Below are 12,693 nucleotides of genomic sequence, written 5' to 3' on the forward strand. Positions count from 1 at the left end.
CGGATCCCTTTGACAGGGTGGCTCCTTTACGCACGCAGGGAAGCCGATCCGGCTACTTCAACAGTCCTCTGCATCTGTGAACACCTGAATCAGTTACCCCCGCGGCCCAGCCCTGTGCGCCCCCAGGGTACACCACAGTCCCCGCTCAAGACCTCAAGGAGTGTATTCCCCCACAGTGCAGCGCCCAGTCCACGCACGGAATGTATTGCAGGGAGGGAGTAGGGGGCATGTGCCCGCAGGCTCAATACCTCGTGGTTGTCTCCAGGCCGTGGCTTCCCCACTCTCAGGCCGCAACGCAATGGTGGCCTAGGCTCATCTAGTGCACTGTAGGGAGGGGCATCCCCTACCTCAGCCCAGGTCGTCCGCTTCTTGGCGCCAAAGTGTCCTCTCGGTGCCCGGCCTTCAGCGATGCTCAATTAGTGCTGTGCCTGCCGGCCCCGGGTGCAGTTCTCCAGCTGGTACAGTTAGGCCTGGGGGGTGATCGGGTCTCTGAGTGCAGGAGAAATGAATACCGCTTTCTGGCTATACAGCTACCTGGATCCCACCTTGCAGTAGAGTTCTTCCAGCCTTTCAGCCTGCCTCTGCGTGCTTACGCCTGTCTCTTAGGCCCTGCAACTCAACTTCGTCTTTGCCGATTCTCGACCACAGTAGCCCTTCTTCCCACACCTGTAAGCACCTCCGCACCCGCCTCCTCGCACTGGCTTGTTGATGATCGTGGGCCCCCCTTCTCTCGCCGCCCTGCCCTGAAATCACCGTTGTGTTTTCCTCCACTTTCGCTGCCTCGACACCACTTCTTAGTTGCGCAGGCCTCTGTGGCTCACCAGTCCTCGGGCACCTTTAATCCGGCCCGCCTCCTCGCGGCCTGCCTTCTGTCCTGTGGGCCTCAGTCTTTCCTTGCCAGGCAGGCTGCGCAGCTCCTCCAGCCGTTGTTCCCTGTGAGACCGGGCAGTTTGCAACTTGCTCTCCTCTGCTCGGATCTCCAGCGTTTTGCTCCAAACTGCTACCGAATGCCCTCCTGACAGTAAGGAACAATCCACATATGCTCCAGTCGTGCCTCACAGCTAATTAGCAGGAACATTTTAGGATAATCGCTCCGGTCCACGGGAGCCTCACGGGAGTGCGGCCATTCCTTAGTGCGCCCCCCCCCCCGCAGCGAGCGTCTTTCTGCAAAATAAAAGGTAGGTCCGGTGTGCTGGGTCCCTCAAACTGAGCCGCACTGCCACCTCCACAACGCCCCCCATCCCCACTTACCTACCGACCCCAAACCCCCAGCCTCTACCCGACCCCTAGCCTCATCACCACCCTCCACCCGCAACGCAGCTCCTAGCCCCTCCCGCCTCCACCACACGCGACGACGACGGCGGCGAGCCGCTGGGAGCGCTTCCCCGTCGCTCCTTCTTGCCGCCTCCTCCCCCACCTCCCACAACCCCTGATTCCACTTGCAGGGCCGCGCCCCCAGCATCAACACAGCCCTGCGCCCTTACCTGAACCTGCACCGCCTTCCTAGGCAGTGAACACGCCAAAAAGGCCGCCGCCACTCCGGCGGACGCACTCCTCACAGGGCGCGCTCTGCCCTGGGGGCCCACAAGCAAGTCCATCCACCCTGCTTCGCTAAGCAGGCGGACAGCTTCCAGAACCCTGAAATCCTCATTGGCCATCACGACAGACTGCCACAAACAACTACGCAAAAACCACCACGAAACTTGCCAAAGGCCTGACAGACAGAAACCCTATCTACTGCGCTCCCAGCCACCAGGTCACCAGAACCTAAAATGGTTGCTGGGCAAGCGCGAAACAGCTATTCATAATCTTTAGGCTACTATTTAAAATTGGGCTGCCTTTGGGCTATTCCCCAGGCAGCCCAAAGCAAAAAAATGGCTGCTCCCTGCTCGCCCCCCTCCCAAATCTGCCCGGGGGGCAGACCTCGCAGTGCTCGGCTGCCCCCAAACCCCCCTTGTACGTGTTGTCAGGCTCATTAAGTATTGGAGCCTGCCATCCACTGGAATGCCTCAGCCCCAAAATGGCAGCTCAAAAACTGGCCTTTCTCCTCCCGGGGTGGACTGTTCCCATGAGGCACAGGGTCAGACTGATTTGCATATGGCCATGTCTGAACTAGGGTGGTGGAGTGAGCTAAAGAATGATGATTGATTAAACCCAGATCAGTTGACTGGGGGTGAGTGTTTGATTTGCTCAAACACTCCGTCCATCATCCTCTTTGGTATCGAGATGAACAATAGGAGCCTACCAGTGAAGGCTTACTGAAAGACACTGGAAAGAAGAGCTTTGCCCAATCTGTTCCCTGGTCACCAATTCCATTGTGTCACATTTCTCTTCCAATCAACATGTATCCGTTTGGTCACCCAATTGATGAGGAAAATAGCCTTTTGCATCTCCCTATTCAGAGCGGGTTTGCTACATAGAAAGTGCAAGTGGCATGCCTAGTTGTTATTGTGCTAATAGTAGTGTTACGAACATCGTACTACCTAAATGAGAAGTATCCTGTGCACTCTCAAGTTCATCCAACTCCTGTTTCTCTTCTGAACATGTTTGTTACTTTGGCTCCTCACACAGGGGAGCACAGGAGGACATAAAATTATGATATAAATGTCTGGATTGATGTACCTTCGATTCTGTCCCAGATATGAATTTTATTGATTCCCGCACTGCAAATGAATGTATAGTTGATATAAAGGTTTGTTTTTGTATCCAGGAGCGGGGGAGATTAAGGTGGGTGAGAACATATGACTTCATTTACAGACCGAACATGACAAAAGGCCTGTCTTAAATTCTGTTTCATAATGTTCACTTTGCATGTGGATCACAAGTTCATACTTAGCATCCGATTGGATGGTTTGCAAATGTTGCCTTCCTTTTCTGTTTTTCCCCACTGTATTTGTTGCCTCAAATACCTAACGCACATTCCATCAGCTACAATGTAAGAGTATGTTACTCTTACATTGGAAAACAAAACAGACTCTCCTTCCAGGCCCTTGTATGCACTGTCTCCCACCCTGTTATGTCTGCGGAGTAGGTACCTTGACTCCTAAGTAAAGGATATCCATGCACTACAGATACTAAGACCATGCTTCAGAAAGAAATCGAAGGGTTGATGAGCGTTGATGTAGATACCTTTTTTTAGGCCAACATGCCTCTTATAGTTTCCCTGCTTAATAATGAGCATTTGAACATTTCTGAGTATTAATATATTGATCATGTGAATAGTGATTTCCCATCCTGATTAGAATTGTAAAGGCCCTTAATTGATGGCAAATAAAGCTCCTTAGCATATAATGCTAAAAGGAGGGTCTGTTAGTCTGAAAATCTCCTAGCTGTGTTATTCTTGCACTGTGCTATTATTTGGTTAGCATTAGAAGGCTAAGTTACTAGCCACTGCCACATTGGTAGATAGCCCACTGAGATGTCCTATTAGGAAGCCGGCCGAAATTAGCGCCTGTGGCTCCATTTTGTATTTCGCAATCCATATTAGACTGTGACTGAACTAAGCTTTATTATATGTACTGCTTGATTCAGCAGAAAGCTGCTGGGGTGCATTTTCTCCTAAGGTTGGGCCTCGCTGTACTAGTGGATATATTGTTTAGACTTCTGCATACCTTTCCCATGAGACGGAGCCTGCTCCCACTGGCTCAGCTGTAGGCACAAACAGAATGACCTTGCCAGAGAGAGATAGCGTGTACCCGACCTCAGACTCTTAGCTCATCCTTGTGTGCCCCTCTTTGTCTCTTGCTGCCTTCTGTGGAAAGTAACTGGGTGGGTGTGTCTTGTGCTTCTGCTGAACTGTATAATTGTTACCTCTATGCCTGGTAAAGCCAGTCCATCTGCAAACATTTTAGGGTGCAGGTCATGATGGGCTCCTCTGCAGAGTATTGACAATAAAACAAACTGCTTGTATTCTCTACTGTCTGACCGACTCTTCATTCCTGGGAAGGCATAGCAGGTGGTTGTAAGTAACCCACGTGGCCCCTAATGGCCACGTCCTTCGGATACCAGCCACTGAAATGCTCCCAGCTGAGGTTGATGGGGTGCCAGAGGGAGCTGCCACAGAGCCCACAGAGAAGGACATTGCCCCCTTTGGTCACTTGCTAGATCTTGCTAGATGGCAAGTAGAAGGTGGACCCACCATGGAGGAGTTCTGCAATGCACACAAGGAGTGCCCAACCCTGGAGGGCATGAGACAACAAGCTGAAGCCCAGGCAGTACTCGATTTAGCGGGGAATCATCACATATACTAGGAGGTAAACCTCCTGTGTATTGAACTTCTGGCACCTGTGCATGGGCAACACAGGGTGCAGAGTACTAATATCGACGTAGAAATATCGCCTGACATTAATATCTCCGCAGAAATATCGAGTGGAACAAATATAGACAACAAAAATATAGTTTGACCAGAATATCGACTGACAGGTTAGTAATATCGATAACAATAATATAGTTGTAATAAATATTGTGTACAAAAATATAGTTTTCAAAAATATCGATTTATCAATAATGTTATGTATTTTAGAGTTTTAAATGAGAATTGTTTGTTATTTTATTATATGTTTTGGAATTGTATTAGTTATTAATGGTTTTTATGTTTAATTTTGTGTTATTACTTCCGTAACGGGTTGTGGGTTTATAGGGGAATAGGGTGGGAAGTAATTTAATTATATAAAAATAATTGATTAATTAATGTGTTAATTAATTAATAATAGTGCAATAATTAGTTGTTAATTAATTTCAATTAGTCAATTAATAATTAATTATGTTAGTTGTTTAATTAATTTTGGATGTGTGTTGGTGAGTTCATACGTGTAAATGGTGTGAAGGGTGGTAATTAATTAATTTATTATTGATTAATTATTAAATAATTCATAAATTAATTACCATTAATTAATTAGTAATTAGCAATTGTAAATGTGTAATTATTTTAGGAGTGTGTTGTGGTGTTTTTAAGTGTATATGGTATGAAAGCTGGTAATTAATTAATATATATTAATTTCACTAATTAATTAGTAAATATCCAATGAAATTGTGTAATTAATTTTAGGTGTGTGTGGTGGATATTATAGTTTTAAATAATGTGTAATTAATTTTTATTATCTTTGTTATTAATAATATGTTTAAATGTATATATTAATTATGTTTATATTGGAAATTAAATGTAATTTTTTTTTGATAGTTAGTTTTTTTATTGTTTTGTGTTCCAGCGCTTTTCTTACTATTGTACTCACTGGAGTGGGAATAGTCATTTTTACCCCTACGCTATCGAACGCTTTCCCTACTGTTGCACTCTCTGGAGTGGGAATAGTAATTTTCACCCCTACGCTATCCAACGCTTTCCCTACTGTTGCACTCTCTGGAGTGGGAATAGTAATTTTCACACCTACGCTATCCAACGCTTTCCCTACTGTTGCACTCTCTGGAGTGGGAATAGTAATTTTCACCACTACGCTATCCTACGCTTTCCCTACTGTTGCACTCTGTGGAGTGGGAATAGTAAATTTTACCCCTACGCTATCCAATGTTTTCCCTACTATTGCACTCTCTGGAGTGGGAATAGTAATTTTTACCCCTATGCTATCCAGCACTTTTCCTACTGTTGCACTGTCTGGAGTGGGAATAGTAATTTTTACCCCTACGCTATCCTACGCTTTCCCTACTGTTGCACTCTCTGGAGTGGGAATAGTACATTTTACCCCTACGCTATCCAATGTTTTCCCTACTATTGCACTGTCTGGAGTGGGAATAGTAATTTTTACCCCTATGCTATCCAGCGCTTTTCCTACTGTTGCACTGTCTGGAGTGGGAATAGTAATTTTCACCCCTACGCTATCCAACGCTTTCCCTACTGTTGCACTCTCTGGAGTGGGAATAGTAATTTTCACACCTACGCTATCCAACGCTTTCCCTACTGTTGCACTCTCTGGAGTGGGAATAGTAATTTTCACCACTACGCTATCCTACGCTTTCCCTACTGTTGCACTCTGTGGAGTGGGAATAGTAAATTTTACCCCTACGCTATCCAATGTTTTCCCTACTATTGCACTCTCTGGAGTGGGAATAGTAATTTTTACCCCTATGCTATCCAGCACTTTTCCTACTGTTGCACTGTCTGGAGTGGGAATAGTAATTTTTACCCCTACGCTATCCTACGCTTTCCCTACTGTTGCACTCTCTGGAGTGGGAATAGTACATTTTACCCCTACGCTATCCAATGTTTTCCCTACTATTGCACTGTCTGGAGTGGGAATAGTAATTTTTACCCCTATGCTATCCAGCGCTTTTCCTACTGTTGCACTGTCTGGAGTGGGAATAGTAATTTTTACCCCTACGCTATCCAGTGCTTTCCCTACTGTTGCTTTCACTGGAGTGGGAATAGTAATTTTTACCCCTACGCTATCCACCGATTTCCCTACTGTTGCACCCTTTGGAGTGGGAATAGTAATTTTTACCCCTACGCTATCCTGCGCTTTACCTACTGTTGCACCCTTTGGAGTGGGAATAGTAATTTTTACCCCTACGCTATCCAACGCTTTCCCTACTGTTGCACCCTCTGGAGTGGGAATAGTAATTTTTACCCCTACGCTATCCAATGCTTTCCCTACTGTTGCACTCTTTGGAGTGGGAAAAGTAATTTTGACCCCTTTGCTATCAAATGTTTTCACTACTAATGTTTGTATTTTGTTATTAAATGTATGTATTATTATTTTTTAATACTTTAATGTGTTAATTAAATATAAAATATTATTTTTTTTTCAAAATGTTTTATATATGTGTTTATTTTTATATAATTATTAAAGTTTATAAATTAAATAAAGATATTAATAAAATGTAATTAAGAAAATATATGTATATGTACACATTTATTGTGTTTATATTCATTAAATTAAGTTTATTTGTTATAATTAGTTAAATTATAAATGTAATTTCATTTTTTTGTTAATAATATTAATATTATTTAATTATTTAATTTAAGTTATATTATTTTTTCAAGTCGATATTTTTTACATCTATATTTTTTACATCTATATTTTTGAGTCAATATTGTTGTACTTACCTGTTTAAGTATAGGGATTCGATATTTTTGTAGTCGATATTTTTACATCTATATTTTTGTTAACTATATTTTTGTTGTCGATATTTAAACATGGAACCCAACACAGACCCTGGTAGTCCCTCAATGTTACAAGGTCTTCCAATGGATTAGGCACATGAGAGATGCCTCTGGCAGGACATCTAGGGCAGGAGAAGACTTTTGCTAGGCTTGTCTCCCACCTTTATTGGTCTTGGATAAAGATTTCCTCAGATATATTTTACAGGAGTTACTTGTTTTGGCAGGAAAGTGGGATGACAGGGCAGAAGCTGCAAGCCCCCCTTAATCCCTTGCCTGTCATTAGCACTAACTTTGAACGAGTGGACATAAACATTGCAGGGCCATTGTCAACAGTTTTATCCTGGTACTGGTGGACCATGCCACAAGATACCCAGAGGCCATACCTCTGAAGACTACAACTGCACCTGCAGTGGCTAAGGTCCTAATGGGGATTTTTACCAGGTTGGGGTTACTGATGGAAGTGGTGTCTGAAAGAGACACAAACTTTATGTCTGCTTATATGCAGTTAGTTCATGTGGAAGTAGTGTGGAATTACTTACAGGTTCTCCACCTCCTATCATCCACAAACCAATAAGCTTGTTCAAAGATTCAAAAAGACCCTCTAAGGCATGATCGAGGTCCTGCCTGAGGCCCTGAAGAATAAGTGGAACATCCTTTTGCCATGCCTTCTCTTTGCTTACAGAGTGGTACCACAAAAGGGGGTTGGATTTATCCCCTTTGAGCTGCTCTATGGTCCACCTGTAAGGGGACCTCTTAGTCTGGTAAAGGAAGGGTGAGAGCAAGCTCAGAGGAATCCTCCCCATGATGTAGTTAGCTACATGCTGGCCTTCAGGGGCCAGATGCACAAGTTGTGCAAGCAATCCTTAGACATCTTAGAGGCCAGTCAGGAGGTAATGAAACAGTGGTCGGACCAAACGGTTACCCCAGTGAAATTACATACCTTGGCCGAAAATGTGGGTGAAGGAACCCGTTGAGCCGAGGGCCCTCTATGACCATTTGACTGGGTCGTTTATGATAATTGACCGGGAGGGGGAAGCAACCTACCAGGTGGACCTCAAGACCCCCAGGCTGCCCCAAGGGTGCTCCATATCAACCGATTCAAACCACACTTTGAGAGGTCTGAAGTCACCATGGTGTTGATGACAGATGAAGGAGAGGAAGAGGAGAGTGAACCTCTCCCTGATCTTTTAGCTGCCAAAGAGAAGGGTGGGTCAGTGGAAGGTATGAATCTTTCCCCTACCCTGACTTTAGAACAGCAGAGTGACTGTCATCAGTTGCTAGGACAGTTCTCTTCTCTGTTCTTTCTTCTGAGACGCCCCACCTGCGCACCCATGATGTGGACACAGGAGGCAGTCACCCTGCCAAGAATAACATTTACAGGCTCTCTGACATGCTGAAGGCCAGCATTAAAGGTGAGGTTTTTAAGATGCTGGAATTGGGGGTGATTGAAACCTCCAGTAGGTCCTGGTCCAGCCAGGTGGTGCTGGTACCAAGAGCTTCCCCACCGGGCACTACACCTGTATTCAGGTTCTGTGTAGATTACAGAGGGCTTACCTCAGTCACCAAGACTGATGCTCATCTCATACCCCAGGCTGATGAGCTGATTGATAGGTTAGGAGCTGCCCAGTTTGTGAGTACCTTTGGCCTTACTTCAGGGTACTGGCAGATAGCTCTAACTGATGGAGTCAATGAGAGTTCAGCCTTCGCTACTCATGAGGGCTACTTCCATTTTCAGGTAATTTCCATTGGTTTAAAGAATGCCCCTGCCACCTTCCAGAGGCTCGTGAACCAGGTTTTAGCTGGTATGAAGGTCTTCAGTCCTGCTTATTTGCATGCTGTATCTGTCTTCAGTAGCAGCTGGGAGTACCACCTTTGTTGCCTGCAGGATGTGCTTCACGTCCCGGAACTGTTAAGTCTAACTATCAAGAAAATGTCAGGCAGGGGTCAGTAATGTATTTAGGATACCTGATGGGCAGAGGTAAGGTGCAGCATCTCCAGTCCAAGAGAGGGACTATCATGGCCTGGGAGCCCCCAGAACCCAAACTAAGGTGAGAGCCTTCTTTGGTCTCACAGGGTACTACAGAAAGTTTGTCAAGGGATATAGCACCATTATTTCCCCCTTGACAGAGCTGACTGAAAAGAAGCAGCCCCGAAATGTGATTTGGACAGTGGCATGCCAAAAAGCATTTGACTTCCTAAAGTAGGCCATGTGCACAGCCCCGGTGCTTAAGGCCTCTGACTTTTCAAAGAAATTCATTCTGCAAACAGATGCCTCAGAACATGGCATAGTGGCAGTTTTATCACAGATAAATGATGAGGGCCAAGACCAACCTGTAGTTATCATTAAGTATGGTCCAAAAATCCGTTCCGCTCCCGGAATTTGCGGATTTTCGGAAATTTTGCGATCCGCGAATCTCGCGAAATTGCCAAAAAATCTGCAAATCCGCTCGAGGGCATATTTTTTTTTTTTTGCACATGCCCGAGATTAAATTAGCTGTAATCCTTGAGGGAAGTCTTCACACACGGTCACTGGAAGCAAATCTTCTGGCCCTTTACGCAGCTGCAGTGTAGGAAAAGCACTATACATTTACCCAACGAGCTAGCACTTACTGATTGCCCAATGACAACCCTACTGTTGCGCCATATCCCCACAGCCCATGCCTCGTGGACTGCCCCACGCCGACATCACAGCCCCTCAGAGAGTAGCTCCCATTGCAGCCGGTCGACGATGACGCAGCACTCGAGCCAGACAGGAGTTGTCCGTTCAGCACTGTCTGTGTTACATGCAAGTGTGAAGTGGAGACATAGCAAAGAAAGAAGTTTCTAAGTGCATGTGTTTTTGAATCAGAAAACATTGTACTAAGGTAGCTACCCAGGGCGGTTACGAGACAGATTGAAGAAAGACCCCGTGTATGAAATAACCTTAGGAGATTATGGTGTGCGTGACTGCAAAAAAGGGTGCGTGCCTCAGAGAAGAACACGTCAAGTGAGAGCGGACAGACACGAGGGGCCCGATTCACAGAACTAACTTAAGACAAAATCCTAAACTTACTACTTTTGGTATTCACAGAAGTTAGGATTTTGTCTTAAGTTTGTCTTAAGACAGACTTAAGACAGACTTAAGTTAGGATTTTGTCTTAAGTCTGTCTTAAGTCTGTCTTAAAACAAACTTAAGACAAAATCCTAACTTCTGTGAATACCAAAAGTAGTAAGTTTAGGATTTTGTCTTAAGTTAGTTCTGTGAATCAGGCCCATGGGACTCTGCCCGACTGAGATACTGGGTGTGTGCGTGGAGACGCGAGAAGAGGGGGAAACGAGGACACCACAGACCCGCTCAGTCTCGGCTGGTGTCTGAGTGGCCCAGACTAGGGCACTGGTCATTGAAAGAGGGGCAGGAAAGGGGACTTGTGTACATGCGTGTACACGTGGGAGCAGAGAAGAGGAGCTGTTGGCAGTGACCACAAGGCACCAAGAGAGGGTAGAGGAGGTACAAAGGGATAGAGAGGAGAGACTGGAAAGTAGAGGTGAGAGAAAGGAAGCATGCATTTAGGCAGAGATTGGAAAGTTAAAGGGTGTATGGGGAAGAGAACTAGAAGTGAAGGGAGCAGAGAAAGAAAGTAGAGGTAGAAACGGCCGAGAATAGAAGGGCAAACAGATGAAGTGAGGATGGAGAAAAAAGAAGGAATTTGAAAGAGAGAAGACAGTAACAGAAGGATGCCAGGAAATAAGAGAGGGTTCCGGGAGTGGATATGGGTTCAGGGGTCCCCTTTCCATGTGTGTGAATGGAGTGTGTGTCTGTATGTTGTTCGTGAGTGCACCAGGGAGCTTGAATGTGCGAGTGCGGTTTGTGCAAGCATGTTGATTGTACACGATCTCCGTGCTTTGAGTGTTGATGTTTTACGTACTCTCCATGCGCGCTGTGTACACGCAGTGTGCCTACACACGTTGAATGCATGCACACTGTGCGCCCGCTGGGTGTGGTATTCTGGAGTGTGTTGTAATGACTGTCCATCCATTCCTTTGGAAGGTGAGAGAGCCCTTCAGCCTGGCTCCGGGGACAGCAGGTGACACTGCGATACCTAGAAGGGGGGCTGGAGGGATGTATTATCGAGGGTGGAATCCCCAAGTGTGGGCACTTTGCTAAATAAAATAAAGAGTGTAAGATTGTCAGCACTCTAGTAACATTGCAGTTATTATTGCATCCCCTCTTATATTCATTTAGAGATGGTTAAAAAAGCCTGTGAATACTTTTTAATTGATTCCTTGACGGGTTTCCTGGTCGGGTTTAATGTTCAAGAAGGGGCAAAATGCCGGATTTCGCTGATTTTCTTCCTGTACTTAAAAATTCATGCAATACACAGCCACACCCAAAAAACAAAACGGCCAAGTGACAAACCGCATACCAAGTTTGTATTGTTAATCCACGTCCAATAAAAGGCCCTGAGACAGCTTTGATAGATAGGTGAGTGTGTTGTGGGGAGGGAGGGGTGCACAACAAGCGATTTTACATTTTGGGTGCATGACATCGTAAGTGCGTGGAGGTTTGATTAGCCATTAGAAAGTGGAAACAGTCTATTTGTGCAAATCCGAAAGTTCGCGGATTTTTTTGCAATTTCGCGTGAATTTGCGGACCGCAAATCCGCAAAATTCGCCCATATTTAGTCTTCATCTCTAGGAGATTACTTTCCAGAGAACAAGGGTGGAGTGCTATTGAAAGGTAAGTGTTTGCTGTTGCCTGGGCATTGAATAATTTGAGACCATACCTGTTTGGGACTCATTTCACGATTCAGACAGGCCAGAAGCCCCACAGGTGGCTAATGCAAATGAGAGGTAATAATCCAAAATTGTTGAGGTCTCACTACAGAGAATGGACTTTATGGTGGAACACACACCTGGGTAAAATCACGTCAATGCTGACGATCTTTCCAGGTTCTTCCTCCATGCTGATGAGAAATCCCAAGAGGTTGGCTAGCTCTACCCACTTTCAGCTGGGGGGGCAGGAGTTAGATCTAACAGTCTTAGGGTGGTCTTCGCCAAACCTTATGCTTGCTTGCCTCATATTTTTGCATGCCTTTTTGGTGTTCTTGGGACTCGGAACACCTTACCACCACTAACCGGTCCTAAAGTGCCTGTGCTCTCCCCCATAAACATGGTTTGATTGACCCATCTGCTATTAGCACATTTAAATCACCAATAAGTCCCTAGTACAGTGCACTACATATGCCCAGGGCCTGTAAATTAAATGCTACTACTGGGACTGCAGCACTGCTTGTGCCACCTACTTAAGTAGCACTTAAAGATGTCTCAGGCCTGCTACTGCAGAGCCTTTGTGTGCAGTCTACACTGCCAAGATGATTTCTCATTTAAAACCCTTTGGCAAGCCCTGCACTCTTCTTTTATTACACAGAAGTCACCGCTATGGTAGGGTGGCTGCTGTGTAATCAAAAGGTTAGACATGTGCTGTTAAGTTAAAAACTCCTAAATATGTTTTTCACTAATAAGATACCTACCCCTCTCAAAGGTTAATATTGTGATTCATTACTACCTTTAATTAGTTATAATTCGTAATTGAGATACAG

This window comes from Lissotriton helveticus, chromosome 8 (genome assembly GCF_964261635.1).
Source record: "Lissotriton helveticus chromosome 8, aLisHel1.1, whole genome shotgun sequence".
NCBI classification, from domain to species: domain Eukaryota; kingdom Metazoa; phylum Chordata; class Amphibia; order Caudata; family Salamandridae; genus Lissotriton; species Lissotriton helveticus.